We start from the raw sequence: 21,253 nt of genomic DNA, 5'->3' as shown, positions 1-21,253 counted from the left end.
TGTATCTATATCGATGTTTAATATTAGAGCACATAGTTGTCGCATTTTATCGATTTCGTAACTGGAAAAGTTATTATTAGAAATCATCATGCATCATCAATTCAGAAAATGTTATTTCATTACATTTAGCCAATATAAAAATTTAAGTGAAATCATAAAGAATAATTATTTCCAAAAGCATAACAAATATAGTCTCTTCCACTATCTCCCGAAAATACATTGATCTCTTGATTTTTTCCCTTACTTACAATTGCCGTTTATTTGTTTTAAAAGAAAAGAAAATAACTCGAAATAAAACAAAGTTATGGCACAAGAGAAACAAAGAGGGAACTGCAGCTAATAAATAAGTCTTTTTCTTCAGGGAATTCAAGCCTTTTATTTCATCGAAAGCATCAAATGTTCGTTTCTTCAATTGCTTCGCCCAAAGTTCCTTTTAGTTTAATTGAACTAAGTGGCCTTTTATGAACTAACAAGAGTACATTTTTTTAATGAATACCCACTCATTCTTTAGTAGTGGTTTTTCATTATTATTATTATTTCTGGTGATTTTTTTCTCTTCAACAAACTAGCAATGAAATGAAATTGTATGGGTACTTATATGGACGTTCTTTTTTGTCAGATATAATTTAAAAACTGTGGGTAGCATTTTGACAGTGAAAACTTTTATTACAGTTTATAATTTTCATTTTCTCTATTCCAGCAAACCAATTTAAGAACAGCAATATATATATATATATATATATATATATATATATATATATATATATATATATATATATATATATATATATATATATATATATATATATATATATATATATATATATATATATATATTGCTATTTAAATGTAAATTGTAATTCGAAAACTAAACATATCAATATGTTTTTGTCTGTGTAATTTTTTTTTTTTTTAATATCGTGGGTTTTATTATGAAATATCTATACGAAAAGTGTAAAATAATACAAAATAAAGCAGAATTGTCTATCAAAATTTAACTCATTACTTTCAAATAAGTATATAAAATACTTTCATTAATTTTTTTTTAATTTTAAATTAATGATTTAAAAAAATTTATCCAACTCAGAATTCAGATTTTGTTATTCTCTCGTTCGACTTTTTTCTTTCATACGCTAACTCCTTCTTAACTAGAATTGCTGCCAAACGCGGCAACAAAATGATTCATTATGGTACGAGCTTCGTTTACTTTAGCATCCAGGATAAATTAACTACAGGGGTTCCAATATTAGAATCAAGAAAGCTTAAACATTTTCATTAGACGCAGTTTCTTCCTGAAATTTTATGTAAAGAGCTTCAACGACGAAATTATTGAATAAGTAATAATGCATGTATTTAGTAGTTTTTTTTTAATTGAAACTCTAACTTTTGATGTTTTTCATTAATGTTATTAGTCTTCACAAGGATATTTTAAAACAATTTGTCTCAGCAGTAATCTGCACTAAGAACATTCATCATGTGAAAATGGTAAAACATAGTAAAATGATACAGGAAGTTTATGTAACTTCTTACTCCCACAATGTAAAATTTTAGGAATAAAATACTTACTTTATATAGTAATAAAGGAAGAATTTTATCATTTTAATCATTTGGGCGATAAGTTAACATTAGTAATTGTTTTCTTTTCTGCCCAGTGCCCAGTTTCTTTTCTGCCCAGAAATTTCAGTGCTTTCATCTTTTAGTTTTATATTTATACTAATTTTTTTTAACCAGGGGGCCTCGCACCTAGATCGCTTTAGCTCGCCAACCCAGGTAAATTGGGTTTCCTAAGGGATTGAATCTCTTATTCCATACAACAAAAGTAAATGTAAAAAAATTGTTTTTTCAAATGTCTTGAAAAAAACGTTCGATTCTATTTTTTTTAAATAAGAAGTATATTATCCTTAGTTAAAATTCAGAAATAATTTTAACTTTAAACGGCTTTAAGAAAGGTTTATTTAATTTGCTAAAAAAATTAGCTTTATGCTTTAAACTTTCATTCCTGCCGATTCCTCACATCTCCAATAATTAAATATTGATTTAATTTCTTCCGTTTTACCACCAGCTTATCAATTTCATGATCAAATTTTCTTTTCATATTGGCAGATTCTCGCTCTATCTTTCTTCGCATTTTGTCTTCAACTGATATCGCTGGGCGCCCCATTACTGTTTTAAAAAACAACGCATGGTTAACCCATGTTTTGGTATTCAGACGATTGCTAACCGAAAGACGAAAAATGTCATAAATGGTGTATCTAAGAGTAGAATTAACAAATAATATTGTTTGAAACTTTTTTGCTGTTAATTTGTTGTTAATTAAAACTTTATTGTGATAAAAATAATAATTAAATACTTATTACGGTGTAATAATAACAAGTTTCATTAAATATTTCAAGCAATACTGGCAAAGCAAATTCAAATGTCATGGGTCAGGAGATTTGATTTCTCCTATCAGAAAGATAATAAAACACAGTGTTTATATATAAAATTATGTAAATAAGTACCATTATAGAGATATAACAACATTTCATTGCCCTACGGCGTAAAGAAAACACAAAGAATTAAGTTAAATCCGTGGCACAAAATATATGTATGTGTGAGCCCTCATTTCATACGTAATTATTACATAAACTATTTCGTTTGTAATAGTTATGCTTGATTTGAGGGCAGCGATTTCTCTACATGAGTCTTTCCGACCAACCATATTCACTCATTCGTTCCCAAATTCTATTTGTTCAAAATAATTATAAATATGATTCTTCCAACAAAATAGCAAAATAAATTCCTTTCTAAATGTAATAAACTTCTCTAGCAATGTCAGATGGAATTTGATTATGGGGCCATTAAAATCTGTAATATCAATATCGCTCACAATAATTGTACTTTCCATATAGTTATTTACCCTTTTGTTTGTTGTTTAGTTTTTTTTTTTTAATTTTTTATTCATCTGTATTTTAAGTTTGATATTTCACATAGGTCTATATTTTGTGGTTAAAGACTTCAATTAAGACAGCAGGCTAAATATTGTTTGCTTCTATATGTGTGTTTGTTACTTAGTACCTACCATTTATACAAACCATTTCGTTTGTATACCATGTACCATTACCAATTTGTATACCCTTCTATCATTTCTTTTGTATACCATGCAGCATTACCAGTTTGTATACCATTCTTTAATTTCGTTTGTATACCATGTACCATTACCAATTTGTATACTATTCTATCATTTCTTTTGTATACCATGTAGCATTACCAATTTGTATACCCTTCTATCATTTCATTTGTATGTCATGTACCCTTACCAATTTGTATATCATTCTATCATTTCATTTGTATACCATGTACCATTACCAATTTGTATACCATTCTATCATTTCGTTTGTATACCATGTACCATTACCAATTTGTATACCATTCTAACATTTCATTTGTATACCATGTACCATTACCAATTTGTATACCATGTACCATTACCAATTTGTATACCATTCTATCATTTCGTTTGTATACCATGTACCATTACCATTTTGTATACCATTCTATCATTTCGTTTGTATACCATGTATCATTACCAATTTGTATACCATTCTATAATTTCGTTTTTATACCATGTACCATTACCAATTGTATACCATGTACCATTACCAATTTGTATACCATTCTACCACTTCCTTTGTAAACCATATATACAAACAATACGACACTGATTCAACAAGTTTTCGACGTTATTTACATATGTCATTTAATTAACATGATATGCAAAGAAAATTAATTAATTCGATATGCGAAAAGTTTCCAAATATACTATAATTAAATTCCAATCTTCCAAGCCTTCTGAAAAATGGTTTACAGCAGTTTGAAATGGAAATATTTAAAATTAAACTGAATCGTTGTTTCAAAATTATATTTCATATGTATTCTTGCTTATTTTTATTAGCACGAGGCCTCATATGCTAATCGAGAGCTTCATCTTCATGTTGCTTGATGAATTAAAGCAACTTCACTGAAATCAGAGAAGTCTAAGGGTTTCATCCAGATATTCCAATTTACCCTTTATTCCAACCCCTCTATAATGATAACATTCACCAAAGCTGGTTAGATGGCAACAAGCCTTTCGGTCTTTGTCATTCAAATAGGATGGGAATAAATACTTCCTAGAATAAATCTCAACTCATTTGTAAGGACTTACGTACTTACATTTTCTAATTGGCATCATTCTTGTTCTCTTGGCTAGTTGAACTGGATTATTATTCTGGGTATTAAGCTAAAACGGGACTCTTCAACTGATTGCGTCTCTTTTCTTTGCAGAGCTCTCTTACATACGAATGTGTTTGAATATGTTTGCTGGCATAAAAATGCTGCAACCATGATTGTTGAAAAACCGTTTGTATTGATCTGCAATAAATTTAAATTCTTTTTTACCTCCAGAGGAATAAAAGTTCTTTAAAAGTCGTTTTTACTCTTCGGGAATCTAAATATATTTAAGTTCTTTTTTGAAATATACTTTTTTTTCTTATTGATTCTGAGAAAATTGTATAGTTACATAGACTTTTGACAAATAAATTTCCATTCATTTCAATAGGAATGAGTATTTTAATGATTCTTTTTAATGATTTGAGTAAAAGACTAAAAATAATATCAATAGTTTGAGCTTCAGAATTATAAATTCTTATAAATATTTTTTTTTAACTTCGAAAGCTGTTGTCAAAAAAATAATCAGCATTTTTTAAAGTTGCTGTCTCAAAAAAAAGGACACCTTTGAGTAAGAAGATTTTTCTGCAATTAAAATGGTGGGGTCGAAACATTTTTCCTATATACTATAAAGAAAAATATTATAAGTTATGATGTCATTAAATTGCAACTTATATTAATGATCCAAGTAAAAATGATTCTTTTGAGTAATTTTCTTCATTAGAACTAATAAAAGCATTGCTATTGCTCAATAGAATTTCCACAATTTAAAATAAAAATTTTACTGTCTGTTTACAGTATGCATGTATATAAAGTGAAACCTTGCTTTAAATCGTTGAAATTAAACAATATTTAAAAATCAATGTATTCCTATTTCATCAATAATTTTTTTCTCTGCAATACAATTAAAAGTAGCATCGACACAATGGCAATAGTTAAATTGTTTCTTTAATTATAATTTTATGGTATCTATGTAGAAGTGAAACTGCCCAATAAATTAAGTTTAAGCAAATGAACAGATTCTTATGTCTTCTAGAAATGTTTCATATAAGATATATCTCTAAATTCTGCATACAGACACTCCAATAGATTTTGTTTTTACAATAAACTTATTTTTTAAGATGTATACGTGCTATTTGTGGAAATTGCATTTATAATTGTTTAAAAAGTTTACAGCGGTATAAATTATAAAGCGATTTCAAAAATTAAACCGCTTTATAATTTATAATCTTTTTACTCTATATAATCATCCTGGTGCATTGTCATTCGTCAAAAAACTGCTCTTCATTTTACTAGCGATAGTTTCATAAAAGGTATTAAAAGTATTTTTATTCTTTTATTTTTTACTTTTTCATATACAAAGAAAAGTATTCTAATCGTCAAAAATATATCTAACTCGAGACTTTGATGAATCTCCGTATTTCAGATTCCTTTGAAACTCAATTTTGGAATTGTGTCTGTCTGTCAAAAATATAACTAAATAACTCTTTGAGCTAGACAGATGAAATTAAGTATATTAGGCTATTAAATTAGTATAATTCTAACAAACATTGAAGAAAATACATTCTCAGAATGCCTTTCTGTCAGGTAATTCAAAAGGGTAACCAGTAAAAAAGGGTAACTGTAAAACATAAAGAACTAAATGTATAAAATTTGGCAAACTCCTGTTAATCAATATCAAATTTTGAATCAATTACAAGAAGGGATTGACCGTCTGTCGATCCATACAAACGTATGCTTAAAATAATTCATATAAATAAAATTTTCTAAGTGATCTTGTCACAAAAATCGGAATTGTTTATCAAGTTTTGATTCATTTGGTTGAAAAAAAATGGCATCGAAAATGCAAACTCGGTTTTCTTCAAAGCATTTTGAAGTTCTCATTATATGTATGAAATTTGATGTCAGATATTGCATGGTGTTCAAGATTATGCCCAAATCCCAGAATTCAATACTGGAGGAGAATTACACCTTTATTTGTGCGAGAAAAATGCTTCAGCTGATTTTGAATTTAATTCAGGTTAAAAAGTCCTTTGTAACGGCTATTCTTCGATTTCCTATCTCATGTTGCATTGCTGAAGTGACGTGTTTCTGTGTGCCTGTCCTACCTTAAGACTGTAAACGAGCTTTCATAATATCCTGTATTTTATTTTGAAGCCATTTTTGCTTATTAACCACATTTTATATTTTCTGTTTTATTCAAGACAAGACGTTGAATAAATTAGTCAAAAACCATTTTATAGATTCAATAATATAAATGGAACCAAAATAAGTGTATAATAATTTTGTGAATTCCACAAAAGTGAAAAAAAGGGATCATTAAAAAAAAAGAGAATATGCAAATTAAATCCTTTTTTAAACTAAATATGACACATGAAAATATTTTATATAACATATCCTGTATTTTATTTTGATGCCATTTTTACTTATTGACCACATTTTATATTTTCTGTTTCATCCAAGACAAAACATTGAATAAATTAGTCAAAAACCATTTTAGAGATTCAATAATATAAATGGAGCCAAAAATGTGCTTAGTAATTTTGTGAATTCCACAAAAGTGAAAAAAAATTATCATTCAAATAAAGAAAATAATATGCAAATTAAATCGTTTTTTAAACTAAATATGACACATGAAAATATTTTATATAACACACAAGATTTTTAAATAAAATAAATACCCATTGCGTCTATTTTCCTTCTTTTTGATTTGATTTGAAGAATGGTCTTATTTTGTATAAGAATTAATGTCCTAAAATTAAAAAGATAATATCTTGTCAAAATGTCAAATGATTGCAGGAAGAAAATAGTGGACCACAAATCATACCAGGATAGCCTAGAAAATGAAGAGAGTAAATGGGTGAATTTTTATTTCACTTCAACATTAACTTGGAATTATGTTTCTATATCCATAAAAATATGACCCATCATATCTCTTTGGTACGAACTTTTCCCTAAATATTTTGCTGTTTTTATTTCGCTGAATAACGATTAAGTGAAACATAGCTCTTCTCTTTTGATTTTTTTTAGTTGAGAATTTTGGCTGCATATTAGTTGGAACTTCTTTTGGCAACGGATGAACTTGAAATTCTAATAACTTCGTTCGCCTTATACAATGAGTCCCGTACATTATTTATGAGTGGCACTTAATACTCTCATAGTCCACTAGCTTTGATAAAGTGCTGCTGTAAGGAAGCCATAACCATTAATCGCTGGTTTCTAATTGAAAATTCATGCGTTATTTTCACATGCCTATCAGTTATGTACTGATTATATTCATTAGCTATCGACTTATTTATGTGTATTCTGGTTTTTAATAACGTTTCAAAACGGATTATAATATCTTATTAATTTATCGAAATAATTTATGGCATAAGATTCATAAATCTACTGAAATATTGGTATGTTTCCAGCAAAATTATATTATAGGGGAAATTATGATTCAAAGTAAATGAAGTGTTTCGTGTCATAAAACTGGAATGATTAATTTCTAAATAAATTGCAATCATTTGCACGGATTAAAACATAAATAAAAAAAATCAGAATTTAAAATTAATTCAAACTTTTCAAAAATCTAAAGAGAAATATACAAATTTTTAAAACTTCTGTAATATCCATGATATACATATATAATTTCCACATGTAAGATTGAACTTGAAGGAGATATGGGCTGTTTTTTTTCCAACCTCTGACGGCGGACCATAAAAAAGACAAATTTAGAGAATAAAAAGAATTTTTTACCAAAAATTAGGTATAAACATTACTAATTTTCGACGTAATCACTTTGAAGATTTAGACAATTGTTATATCTTTGGATCAGATTTTCAATCACATTTTCAAAGAATATCATTTATAGAGAATTAACGTTTTTCAAGCATATCTCGGATTGGAAGCTTTAGCCTCTTAGCCAATACTATCAACTTTTTGATTTAGAGAAGAGAAGGAAAACTTCTTTACTTTAAATCGCGTTCTTGATGAGCAACAAGGGTGGAAATGTGTCAAAAGAATACCTTTTGGTTCGATACGATTTGGTTCGAAAGAAACGGATGATGCTGGAATCGCGGATATCGAGCTGATCGACAAAAATGCCAAAATTGGAAAAATTGGATAGTGAATGCCTAGACCTTCCTGCTCCATATTCTGTTCTAAAGGGCTCAAAGAACTACGAGTGTAATGAGAAGCTTTAAAATAACGGTCAAGCCCATCTCGCATCATTAGCAGCAACCGTCTTTGAAGAAGATAATGGGAAACCTTGTTTTCAGACATGGCAAATGCACAATCTATAAGGCAAGAAATATTGAAATGAACACCAATTTTATGTATATTTTGAAAATAAATTAATTTCGTTCTTTTCTCTTATTATAATCCATTGGCGGTTAGAAGAAAACCGGCGCCCGTACAATGCTCGCAATATATTTTTTAACTGTCAGAATCCGTTTCTCAGTCGTAAATTGAAACTAAATTTGCTGGTTTTGATATTTTTATCACATTTGTTTGTTACGGATAGGAGCAAATTTGGAATAAAAATGTAGTGTAATTATGAATAGAAATATCAAAAAAAAAAAAAGGAGAAATTTATAACGCATGGGGGGGGGGGGCCTTGAGGTGTGTTCTAGTGAAGTGTTATTCGTAGAAAGAATGAAACTGGTATAGATTGCCTTTCCGTTGCCAGTCGAAATGTGTGTGTTAAAAAAACTGGGATGGTGTGAAGTGTAATTACTACATATTAGCGAAGTGATAATTTCTTTTTGTGATCAATTACTTTCAAATTCAAATCATTGCCATTATCATTCGGATCATTCACGCTATGCCATTAGCGTTGAGGTAACTCCACTTCACTCTATTCTATTCCACGCATTTTGCATGGTATGGATGATCTTGAACCGTAAATAAAATGGCCTTACTTTAAAAGAAGCATTCAAAAGTAATTTATCAAAAACAGAAATTTATACTATGTTAACCGCGTAATTAACTTATAATCAATTCGTTTTGCATTGAAATATTTCGTCATACCCAGTTAACGGGTTAACATGCGATAACTCCACTCCGCTTCACTTCATACCAATGGCATGGCGTAATAATCGTTGAGGAAGAAGTAGTTAAACTAGTTTATTTTAAACAGAAATTATTACTGCATTGATATTCAAAATATAGAAAGAGGGATATTCACAGAAGTGATTCACTCCCTTCCTGCCTTAGCATATGGAGTAATAAATGGTAGTTTACACGGTATTACTGAGGCTGGAATTCCGATTGAGCTCATATGGCTATCACTCTCATGGTCTCTCCCATAGAAGATACATTCCGATAACGGAAGTGACGCAACTCGACCCGATGCCTTATTATTCCAATAAGATGACAGAAAAGCTGAGGAAATGCTCTCCCGGTGGAAACGATATAAATTATAAGGAAAAAATAGTGTTGACATAAAATAAAATTATAAAATTCTTATAATATAACATTTCTAGTTTCCTTTATTGATCAGACTGTTCTCTGGGAATACATTTGTTATATTTAATTTTAATTAAATCTTTTAGATATCATTCCATGTCCATAAATCTGTGAAAATGTCAGAAACTAAAACAGTTATCTGAATTGTCTTCTGTATGGTCTCTATATTGTGCATATGAATCTGTCTAATAGTGATTAGTCTTGTAATATCATAGCGCTATTAAAAACGTAAATGCTGGTGGGGAATTTATCATTTAAATTTAGAGGCACCGGAACATTTTTTTATTCATTTTGTAAATTACGCAAAAAGTAAATAGAAAGCTTCTTCTTTAATTTCCAACAACAGAAGAAAAACTCATAATCAAATATTTGATGAAAATGAAGACGTTTTGATTTTCATTTACAGCAACAATAATATGATTGTGAAATATTTTTTTAAAAATACTTTTAAAAGCTGGATAGTTTTTGAAATATCTATCATCTGCTAATGTAGTTTTATTTTGGAGTCGGCTTTCACTGTATAGTTCTTGAATGAACTATCGTCTGCTGTTATAGTATTTCCCTTGGAAATCATAGTGCTATTGCCTACGTTTTTTGAAAAATAAACCAAACAAGTTAAAATATTGTTGGTTTAATCGATAAAGATTTTTGGTTCAGGGATAATTTCAACTTATTAAAATAAGTTTTTTAGAAAATAATGCAGACGGTTGTCACGTTTGGCAATTTATTGCCAACCAAAGTTACAACTTGATTTCCAAATTATACATTCTCTGAATTCTTACGAATTATCTTAATTAATTTAAGTCTTTAATCAGTTTAAACCGGTTTGAAACAATCACGAGACAATCAGATTACGCATGCGTCGATATTTAGAAAAACGATGGGATTTTTTCATCTCAAAATCGGTCGAGCTCCAAAATTTTGTTTGCCAGCTGGAAAAATTGAAAATGAAAGTTTAAAAAAATTATCATTCTCTCTCTCTCCTTCTCTCTCTCTCTCTCTCTCTCTCTCTCTATATATATATATATATATATATATATATATATATATATATATATATATATATATATATATATATATATATATATATATATATATATAGAGAGAGAGAGAGAGAGAGAGAGAGAGAGAGGGAGAGAGAGTGAGAGAGGGAGAGAGAGACCGATAGAGAAGTCTCGTGATTGTTTCAAATCAGTTTAAACTGGTTAATGACTTAAATTAATTAAGACAAATAATAACTTAAAAAATAATGTTCTCACATGATAACTTGAAAGTTGCGATAGTAGATTTCATTTTTTTAATTATTATTATTTATTAAAAAAGTAGTTAATTAAAGTTATAGTTTTTAATTTATTAAACCATATTTTTATTTCTCTTAATTCGGAATTTTAAACCATAAAAATATTCATTTCAGCCTATATCGCTTGAGAAAGAAAGACTTCTTACAATCACTCATGCAATTAAAATGTATTATACGCTTGCTAAAAAAAGAGTAGCGCCTTGGTGTACATTTTTAAAAATAAGTTATTGATTTATTTTAATTACATATAAGCTGTCATCTTGTTACAGTTGAAAAAAGTTTGAATTTATACCAAACTAAATTCTAAAGAATTTTCTTTAACATTTTTATTTTTTATTTTTTTACTTTCAAGTGGTATAAATGTAATTTTTGTCGGGCAAAATTTTCGGAAGCTCTTACGAAAAAACTTCAAAAACTAACTTTATTTTTTTAACTAATTAAAACTCTAACATTTCAAAAAACGCATTCCAAGGTACACATTCACCCTCCAAATTATATCTCTGCTAAATTTGGTAGCTCTAAATTTAAAGGTCTGGCCTGTAGCGGTAGCACCAACACACTCTCAAACATACACAAACGGACCTACACACATACATTCATCTTTTTAATAAGCAGAGATTGAGATAATTATTATTGACATAATAAAGTTTTGCAATTTCAATGAATTCATTAAATGAACTGCACCTTCATACAAACAAAAAGAAATTAAGGAAAACATATTAAAGGACAAAGCAAACCTTATTGATACCACAAAGTACAGAAATGGGAAAAATAATTGAAAACTATCGAAACGAGTCATTTTTTCTGCGGCATCACTGATGGGATTCCGATCGAGAAGTAAATTATTTTCCGCATTTTTCCTATTAATAAATGATTTCTGAAAAATAATTAGATTCAATCGGTTTCATCAAGGAAAGAAAAGATAATATTCTCTTTCTAATTTCACTGGCAGCTGACTTTCGTGAAAAAATGGAAATCAGTTCTCAGATGAAAGGCGAAAATTAATCAGAACTTCAATAACCACTAAAGAGATATTTAATTAAGCCATGGCAACAAAATAGATCTGGTTGCCATGGTTATATATGTACAGAGATTTTGTAGAATTATGCTTTTTAATTTTATTTGCTGATTTATTATTTTTCACTAAACCTTCGGGCTTTAATGTTTTTTCTTTATTATTTTGCACTCAGCATAACTTGTGTTGGAGAATCAAAGTTGTAAAATCAGAGCTGATCTTTGATCTCAGATTGACGGAAACTTTTTATGGGATAAACCAGTGGCAATGGTCTCCCCAAAACTTTCTCACATATTCTCTAATACACTTCTTATTCCAGAAAACGCCTCACATGGCAATCATGTACAATAATAACAAAATATTAACTTTTGGCGAGAAATTAGAATTTTTCCTGAATTAATCTTCTCATCCTTGGCGAGTTTTTTTGAAATTCATTCCTGGCATGCGTTAATAGTAACAGAAAATCGAAATTTGTATTTTAGACACGTTTTTCTAAACCGATTGAAGCCAAAATTTTATCCGAAACTGCACTTGTAGTCACAAAACTCCATACCAAATTTGATATATTTAAGTTATTGAGTTTTGAATTATCGTGTTTATATATTTCTGAAAGTACAGACTTGCATGCAGTCAGACCTTTGATCGATTTAGCTCCAAATTTGACAAATTGTACATTAGAGATGTTAAACTTACTCTAGGTAAACTGTCGACAAGCATGCCAAAATTGTGCTCTGAAGGGTGAATGTTTAGATATTTTTTCCATATGTTTTCCATAATAAGACTTTCAAAGAACTCACAGGTTAATAAGGAGTTTCAAGAGAGATTTAAAACCCACATCTATGGCTACAGGGATCTTAATAGAACATTCATCAGTTGCAGCGTTCTTAGTAGAACCTTCACTGGCTACAATGGCCTCAGATTGGATGCTTGTTTAACCGATATGGCGAATACCTGAATCTTTATGGCCATTTTATAGAAAAATAATCAAGTTAGTGCATAAATCTTGAAATTTAGTTTTCTAATCTTAACGTTTTTATTGTCCATCGAACTTCAAAAATGGAACACAAAATTCTTTCTCTGATATAATTATCAAATAAAATTTTACATATTCTATTCATGATTCTATTTTACTTCATTATGTTTATCACTATTATGTTTATGGTATGAAATTCCAAAAATGTGTAATTAAATTTAATATGTGATATTTTTTTTTCTTTTCCCTATCTTGAATGCTAATTGGAAATTCTTCCTATTGAGTGTTCCCTTGACGAAGTTTACATTTTCTTTCAAGTACTTATTTAATAACATGGTATGTAATTATAAAGTACTTTATGCTAAACTTTTAGTTTGTGTTTTTAAATCATCATTTTTTGCCTAACGTATTACAGCCCCATTAAATTTAATCTAAGGTTTTCTTTATGTATAATTTTTAATAAACAAAATATAATAATTGAGAAAGATATTCCGCTGGGACGAACAGAAATGGAGACATTTATTATAAATTTAATGAAAATATTCGGAGCTAAATTTATTGGAGCATATAAGTTATAATTATTATCGATTGTAGGGAAAATTAATAGCAGACTGAAATACATAGTATAACTCAATTAAAATTTAACAAAATTGTTTATAAATTTTCAGGTAAAGTAAAAATTTATTATGTTAAGAAAATTTCTTACGAGTAAGGATATAATCAGAATTTACGAAGCAAGATAATTAGAGTTTATATGAGATAAGATTTCTAATAAGATAATCAGATTTTATTAAGCAAATATGAAAAGGGTAATAGTGAAAATAATTTTTGCCTATTCGTTCCTGATTATTCAATTTTCAACAATGCAGGTTATTTTGATGTGTCTTTAAAAACAAAAACAAAAAAAAATCAGAAATCAAGAAAAGAATATTTTTGACTCTAAATGAACAAATATAAAAATACTTAAAAAATAGAAAGTTATAAATAATGTAGTTTTAATATAAAAATTTTGGGCTGAAAAGAATAAAAATAGTAGTTTTAATATTAATAGAAAAAAAAATTTCATTGTAGAAAAATAATCAATTACAAAAGAATGCATGAAAAAGAAATAAAAGCAATTAAAAAGAAGGGAAAAGATAACTAAATCAAATCAAAACGAAATGGAATTTAAAATATTATAGAAAGTATTAAAATTTTCTTTCATCTTTGGACAATCAGGAGGAAAAATAGTTCTTTGAAGTACAAAATTAGATAGCAAATATTTGCTATAATGGCATAAATCCATTTTTTTTCTCAAAATGACTTAAAATTAAAGGGAAGAATCGATTGAAAAATTTAAAATATCGTCATTTAAAAAAAAAATAAAGAATAAATAATAATATCAAAATACGGTTACTATTCAGTTTTGAACTATTAATATGAATTTTTCAACTTCATTAAGGGATAAGAAATATTATTGCTTTATATAAAAATATGGAAATAATAATAATATCAGGGGTTTAGTTTAATTTTATTCTAGCTTCCCATTTTAAAGCAGCACTAGGGTTATTTTGGGACGGACCTCGTAATTTTGAACCACGGTCAGATGACGAAGACGGCATCTGAGATGACACCTCCTCTCCAAACTATCGCACCACACCAACGGAATGACGTTTTGCCTCGACGAATTTAACGTGCACCAGACCCGCTTACACGGCGGTTCTTTGGTGGAATCGGATCTCGAACCTTAAACCCTCCTGTTCCTGAAGCTGAGACCTTACTACCAGGCTACCGCGGTATGAGGAAAACAGATACAAACAAATTGATTTCCATCGGTATAGATATGCAGCTTTTGAACTTTTGAAGCTTCACATGATTAAAAAGAAAATATGCATATCCATGAATTCTAAACAAGAAAATTGGCATAACCCTATTCCACCTGCAGATAACTTACTAAGTCTTATCTTCTAAATGAGATATCTTCCCTGTACTATCTATTCCAATAATTATATCTCTCGACATTGTGCTTCTAAACATTCCACCTCAACATGAAAATGAAGTAGATCCATTCAGCTCACATATTTAGCTGAATTATTGCTGCGGCATTTCATTCGAATCATTGTTCTGTGTCAGTTAATTAACAGAATTGTCAACTCGGGAAAGCTCATTTCTACAGCTTTTATTAAGACATCGTTTCACCAAATACCCGAATGCATGAAAGCACGTCGGATATTGCATTTGTGGGAGTTAATATAATAGGTTGAAAATGACAAATGGAATTTTATTACTCGAAATGTTATCGTTGTTAATTAAAGTAATGTAGGTATATTTAGGTTCATTTTTGTTACTTTCGAACACGCTGTCAGTTTTCTATAAATGTTTGTTACGAAAATATGCTTATTTTAAAAGACGAGGAAAAGAGAATCTTCAAGAAGAATTAAATTAAACTAATTTTAAAGTAGTAAGTGGAAATTTAGCTTTTATAAAATAAATAGCTGTTTTGAACGATTAACTGTTCGTCTACAATTGTTATATTATTAATTTTGTCATATCAAACCGTTTTAAAATACTGCATCTTTCCCAAAAAAAGCCCTATTTTAAATTGCATTTGTTCAGTAAACACAGAACATTCTGATTTGTTCACTATATTTCTAAAATGGAGGAATTATTCGTTGTTGAAGCTGGAAACTTTCTCAAAGTTTGATTTTGTAATTTCTCTCGAAACCAGAAGGTGCGACGTTAGACATCTTAATATTTATGATGTATTTAGTAATTATAAAACTTTCAGATGAAGCAAAAATTGGCGAAATCAGTCTAATTATTATGACTGGGGAGGTGGCTCTCTAAGTTTTTTTCCTTCATAGAGAATGTATAGGAAATAGATTGTGTGAAATTTCTGTCAAAAATGGAGACAATTAAAGGGCATCTGACTTTTAATAATGTATTTAGTGATAACAAATTTTCATATGAAATAAAAATTAGTATAATTTGTACAATGGTTAGGTTTTGTAGGACTGTATCTTATTTTGTGAATTGTTTTAAGTATATGGCTAAGATTTATTTAAGAAATGAAAATTGAAAGCAAAAATAAACGCTCAAACACAAATGCACATAAAGGCAACACAAATCCTACAACACTTGCTTTCATTTATATATGCACCTAAGATTCTTGAAGTTTCTAAAGGGAAAATTTTACTCAATATTGATAATAAATATTCAATAGCTTTAAATAACCTAATTAAAAAAATAAATATTAAATATTGGTCCAAATGTATTAAATTCTGTATTTTAAACGTGTAAGATAGAAAGGGGAAGATTTGCGAAATTATAAATCGTTTGGAATTAATGAAGAATGCTCATCAAGAGAAACCAAAATACAATTGTTATAAATACATAAAAAAAGACAAGCAAATCGTGTGTCTTTGAAATAGCAATACTTAACCCCGGAGAATGGGTCAGATGCACGAATGTGAGGGGAGGGGGGGTATTTTTCATTGTTCATCAAATTAGAATTAAGTGCGTGTTATGCAGTTGTAGATTTTACAACAGAGTTTTTTTTTTTATTTATTCTGTTCAGTCACTGATTCATAAACCACAGAAATAATCGTTTCCACCGCCCAGCACAACCAGTTAATCCGTTAAAATCTAATTTAATATGCCTCTTTGCACCGGCAAGGATGGCAACAATGCCAGTCAATCAAAGTCAAAACTGAGAATGGCTGGCAAAGTAGTCATCAGTAAGATTCATTGTTTCTACTTTCTCGTATACGAAGTGCACAAAGAGGAAATATAATAATTAGGAAAAAAATTGGAATTCGAGATTTTTTCGAATTACCACGCTTCAGACCTCCTGAGTTCGAAAAACACATTTTTATTTTCTCGTATAAAAAGTATTTTAAACTTTGTGCTCGAGATTTTGAAGATTCCCCACGTTTCAGACTTCTCTGTGTCAGAAAAAGAAATTTTTGGCATTATGTTTATCTGTCAGTCTGTCTGTAAACATTATAACTCTAAACCGCTTTGAGCTACACAGCTGAAATTTGGTATATGAAATTAAGACAAAATTTGTAGATTCCTTTCAAATTTTGAAAAATAAAGTCCAAATCCATTCACAGGATGTCAGCCTGTCTAGCTTTTGGAGAACAAATGAGCTCGATGAAAGTAAAACTCAAAGATTTAAATAATTTGACATACATATTTAGCTTAACAAATTTTGAACCAAATCCGTCAATCGTTTGACCGTCTTTCGGTCTGTATATTCGCATGCAGGTAAATTCAATAACTCATAACCGCAATCAATTAAATAAAAAAAGTTGGTATGTTTACTTATGACTACAAATGTAGTCTCCTGTCAAATTTTAGTATCAATTAGTGAGAAAAAAGTGTCGAAAATATATATTCTCAAGATAGCTACAGTAAAAATACGCGATTTTGTAACTTTAGTTCATAATTACTATGAAAGATATTCGCTGCCTTACCTAAGATCCTCAGTTTTATGTAGTTGAAGGATGGGTGGGTGGGTAAGATCTTTATTTTAGAGTATGCGAGAAATTATATCCATCTTTCTTTCTGTCTGACTGTTGACGGGAAAATTTATGAACGTTGAGAACCAAAGTCATGAAATTTGGCATATTATTCCTACACCAAATTTGTAGATATCTACCAATATTACAACAAAATCAATCCATCTACCCATCTCTTCAAATACAATTGAGTACCATAATGACAAAACACAGAGGTAGACAGATAAAATTTACCACGCAAGTTTAACATTTAAAATATTGATAAAATTTGGGTACAAATCTGTTCAGGGGTTGATTGTCTGTATATCTGTATGCCTTCACAAATATGTAAACGTGATTTCTTAAAACCGCAATGATTTTAATAGAGGAAATTTGGTATGTGATTATGTGACTTTATTCATAGTTCTGTGTCAAATTTTGTTTTCAATTAGATCGGCCAAAATGTGTCCAAAATATACATTCATTAATCTTTTGTTTATATATTAACCGCTCTCAGGAATTCATCGTCAAAAAATATTTCTTAAGTTGGCACGTTAATATACTCTTCCGTAACAATTCTTCATTAATGGCATGTCGTTAATAATGCACAATTATATTTTGTTGAGGGTATACTCAACAATTTTCCTATTTCTCCTGATTCTGTTAAAATTATAGATTTTCTTCATTGTGATGATTTTCTATACGAAGTTTGCTCTGTGAAAGTAAACCATTATTCACTGAGTCTATTCCTCAATTTACTTTAAATCCCGAAATAAAGAATGTCTGCTAACCGCCTACGCTAGTCTGTGCAGTGAAATTATATCTGAACACGCGAAGCCTGCGGTATCTGAAAATAGCAAAGGACAAAATGTTTTGATCTGACAATATTTCTTACACCTACACTAGCCGCGGGAGGAGAAACTGAATGGTTTCTCTAGCTTATTGAAAGTAAGTATTCTGGAAAAATAAGGGACATGTCGGAAAAGAAAGAAAATAAAAGAACATCAGACATTATTTGATCGCTGATAGTGTCATTCTTCATGTCACCATCAATTGCTTTTAAAAAATCACTTATTTTCCTTCTATTTCTCAGCAATCAATAACATGCGGCATTATAAAAGGAATTATAAATCACGGCAAGAAGATGTAAAAAAAAAAACGTTCTAAGAATTCTATGGAAATGATGACTTTAATAAAATTAAAAATTAGATTTAAATTCAAAACAAACAATGATGTCAGACAGCAGGTCTTCCCAAATCTTTCTTGTGTACTCTCTAATAAAGGTGTTATTTTAATTCTTGAATTACAAAAAATTGGTGAATTTGTTGCCCATGACAATAGCAAACATTAATAATGAAATAAATATTGTTACGAAACTTCCCGGGGTTCGTTTGGATAGTGGGAGTTATATGGTGTGAAGAACGCTCAATCACCAGGCGGCAGTAGGAAATGAAACAACGACGTTTATTTACACGAAGACACAGGACGTGTCTTCGTGTAAATAACACGCACAAGACGACAACTATATACAGCACAAAAGACGATTATCTTCAGTGCAGAATACAACAGCAGCATACAAAACAGCATAAACAGCCGCATACAACAGACTCTACTGCAGACAGTAGAACACAGCTTAGTTCAGCACTAGATTCACTCCGTCGCTGCTCCGCTTATCTCTGGAAGGCCAGTTCTTTACTGTCGTGTCCGACTATTCTTCGACTCCACTGGTCCACGACTGAATTCACCGTCGGTTCACAACTACGACGACTCCACTGGTCCACGACCACTCTTCTCTGTCGCTTCCGACTACTCAATTCACCACTGGTTCACCACTCGACTCACCGTCGACTCTTCTGCAGCTGCAGCTCTTTTTATAGGTCTCAGGAGGCGGGGCTAGAAGCCTCTCAACCAATCAGGAACGTTCGAGGCGTAACTCGGTTCCTACTGGATCGATCGGGAAAATTCTCGATGTTTCGGGTATAATCTATTTTGGCGCCAAAGTCTCCAAATGGTCACCAAGTTTGTCGCCAAGCTCTGGGATCTCCTATGGAACCAACTATGCTGGGAAGCCGCATCACAGATACATACGTAACAATACATTCTTTTCAATTGATTGGAAACTAGAATTCGACACAGAAGTATAATTGTAATAAGAAAATTAAATACCAAATTTTATTTTAATAAGTTGCAATTCTTTTGGATTATCGCATTAATTTGCATTAAAATGAGCACACCGACAGACGATAAACCTTTGATGAATTTGATTCAAAAATTGTAAGCATTCTGAACATTGGTTGCTGATACGGTGTGCGAAATTTCACGTACCCTGTCATTGATGTTTTTGAGTTCTCGCGCATGATGGGAAACAAACGGTTTATTCGTAGACGAATTATGTCCAAATCTGATACGGGTATACATTTCAAATGTTACATCTGTATATAAAATTTTATTCATTTAATTCTTTATGTTCCGAAATTATCGTGTTCCCACTGTACTCAGACATAGAAATATACAGATTTTCTGTGAATGGATTTCGTTCAAACTTTGGGTGAGATCTATAAATTTGGAATCACATATTGTCCTATCTCAAATGTCATTCTTTTAACTGAAAGAATTTTTAAATTAACGCATTCACTGATTCACGACCACTCTTCTCTGTCGCTTCCGACTACTCAATTCACCACTCGACTCACCACTGCCCGGCAGCTGCGGTTGCTTCCTTTTATAGCTCTCAGGAGGCGGGGCTAGAAGCCTCTCAACCAATCAGAAACGTTCGAGGCGTAACTCCGTTCCTACTGGACGGGTCAGGAAAATTCTCGATGTTTCGGGTATAATCTATTTTAGCGCCAAAGTCGCCAAATTCGTCGCCAAGTCGCCAAGCTCTGGGATCTCCTATGGAACCCACTATGTTGGGAAGCCGTCTCACAGGTTCGTAACAATATTTTATGGCATGTATCTTGTATTTTACTGAATCAATAGTGCGATTTTAGTCACTAGTTTTTGGCGATTAATAATTAGTATGAGGTTAATATATAAGTATCTGGAAATAAAATATTTATTTTAGAGTCTTTTTCCGACAGTATGAAACCAAAATTTAATGCCAAACTACTATTGTAGCCTCAAAGTTACATATAAGAATTTATTTATTTAAGTAATTGAGTTTTTGCGTTATTATGTTACACAGTAAAAAGTACTGACTAATCGACGGTTAATCCTTAGAATGATTTGGTTCAAAATATTATATGAATGTACATTTCAGAGACTGAACCTGTATACTAAATTTTATCTATCTAGTTCTATATATTTACAATTATCGAATTTACGTGTACAAGAACAGACGGACAGACATATTTTTTTTTTAATGAATTGCATTCGAAATTTGATAGAAATTCCATTTGTTAAATTTATTTTCCCGCCTGCTGTCCGTCGGAAGCTTATATGCTTATTCAGTTGAAAGCATTTAGGAGAATTTTTTTTTTTGTTTACTGGAAGACAGGGAGAAGAGAGCTTCAAAAAAAAAAGAGAGAGATTTCAAAAATGTATTTTTGAATCCTGAAGGTGATCTGGAACATGGAGATCCAATAAAATCTTGAATTCGTATATTTTAATGAATCTAATATTTTCTCTTTGTATCTTTCGCATAACAGAAATAAAAAACAAATTCGGGTAAGAGAAAGTAAATTTTTAGAAAGATAATCAATGCAAAAATGTGTTCTTTAACAAGTTAATAAAGAAAAAATAAACGTTTTTCGGAAGTATTTATTGAAAATAATGGTAAAATGTTATTTAAAATAATATTGCTTGATTTTAACTCGTTTCAGATTTTTTTGGAAATTTTAAATCAA

The sequence above is a fragment of the Argiope bruennichi genome, chromosome 7, assembly GCF_947563725.1.
Source record: "Argiope bruennichi chromosome 7, qqArgBrue1.1, whole genome shotgun sequence".
NCBI lineage: Eukaryota > Metazoa > Arthropoda > Arachnida > Araneae > Araneidae > Argiope > Argiope bruennichi.
The sequence above is the reverse complement of the archived record's forward strand: the minus strand, read 5'-3'. Positions refer to the sequence as shown.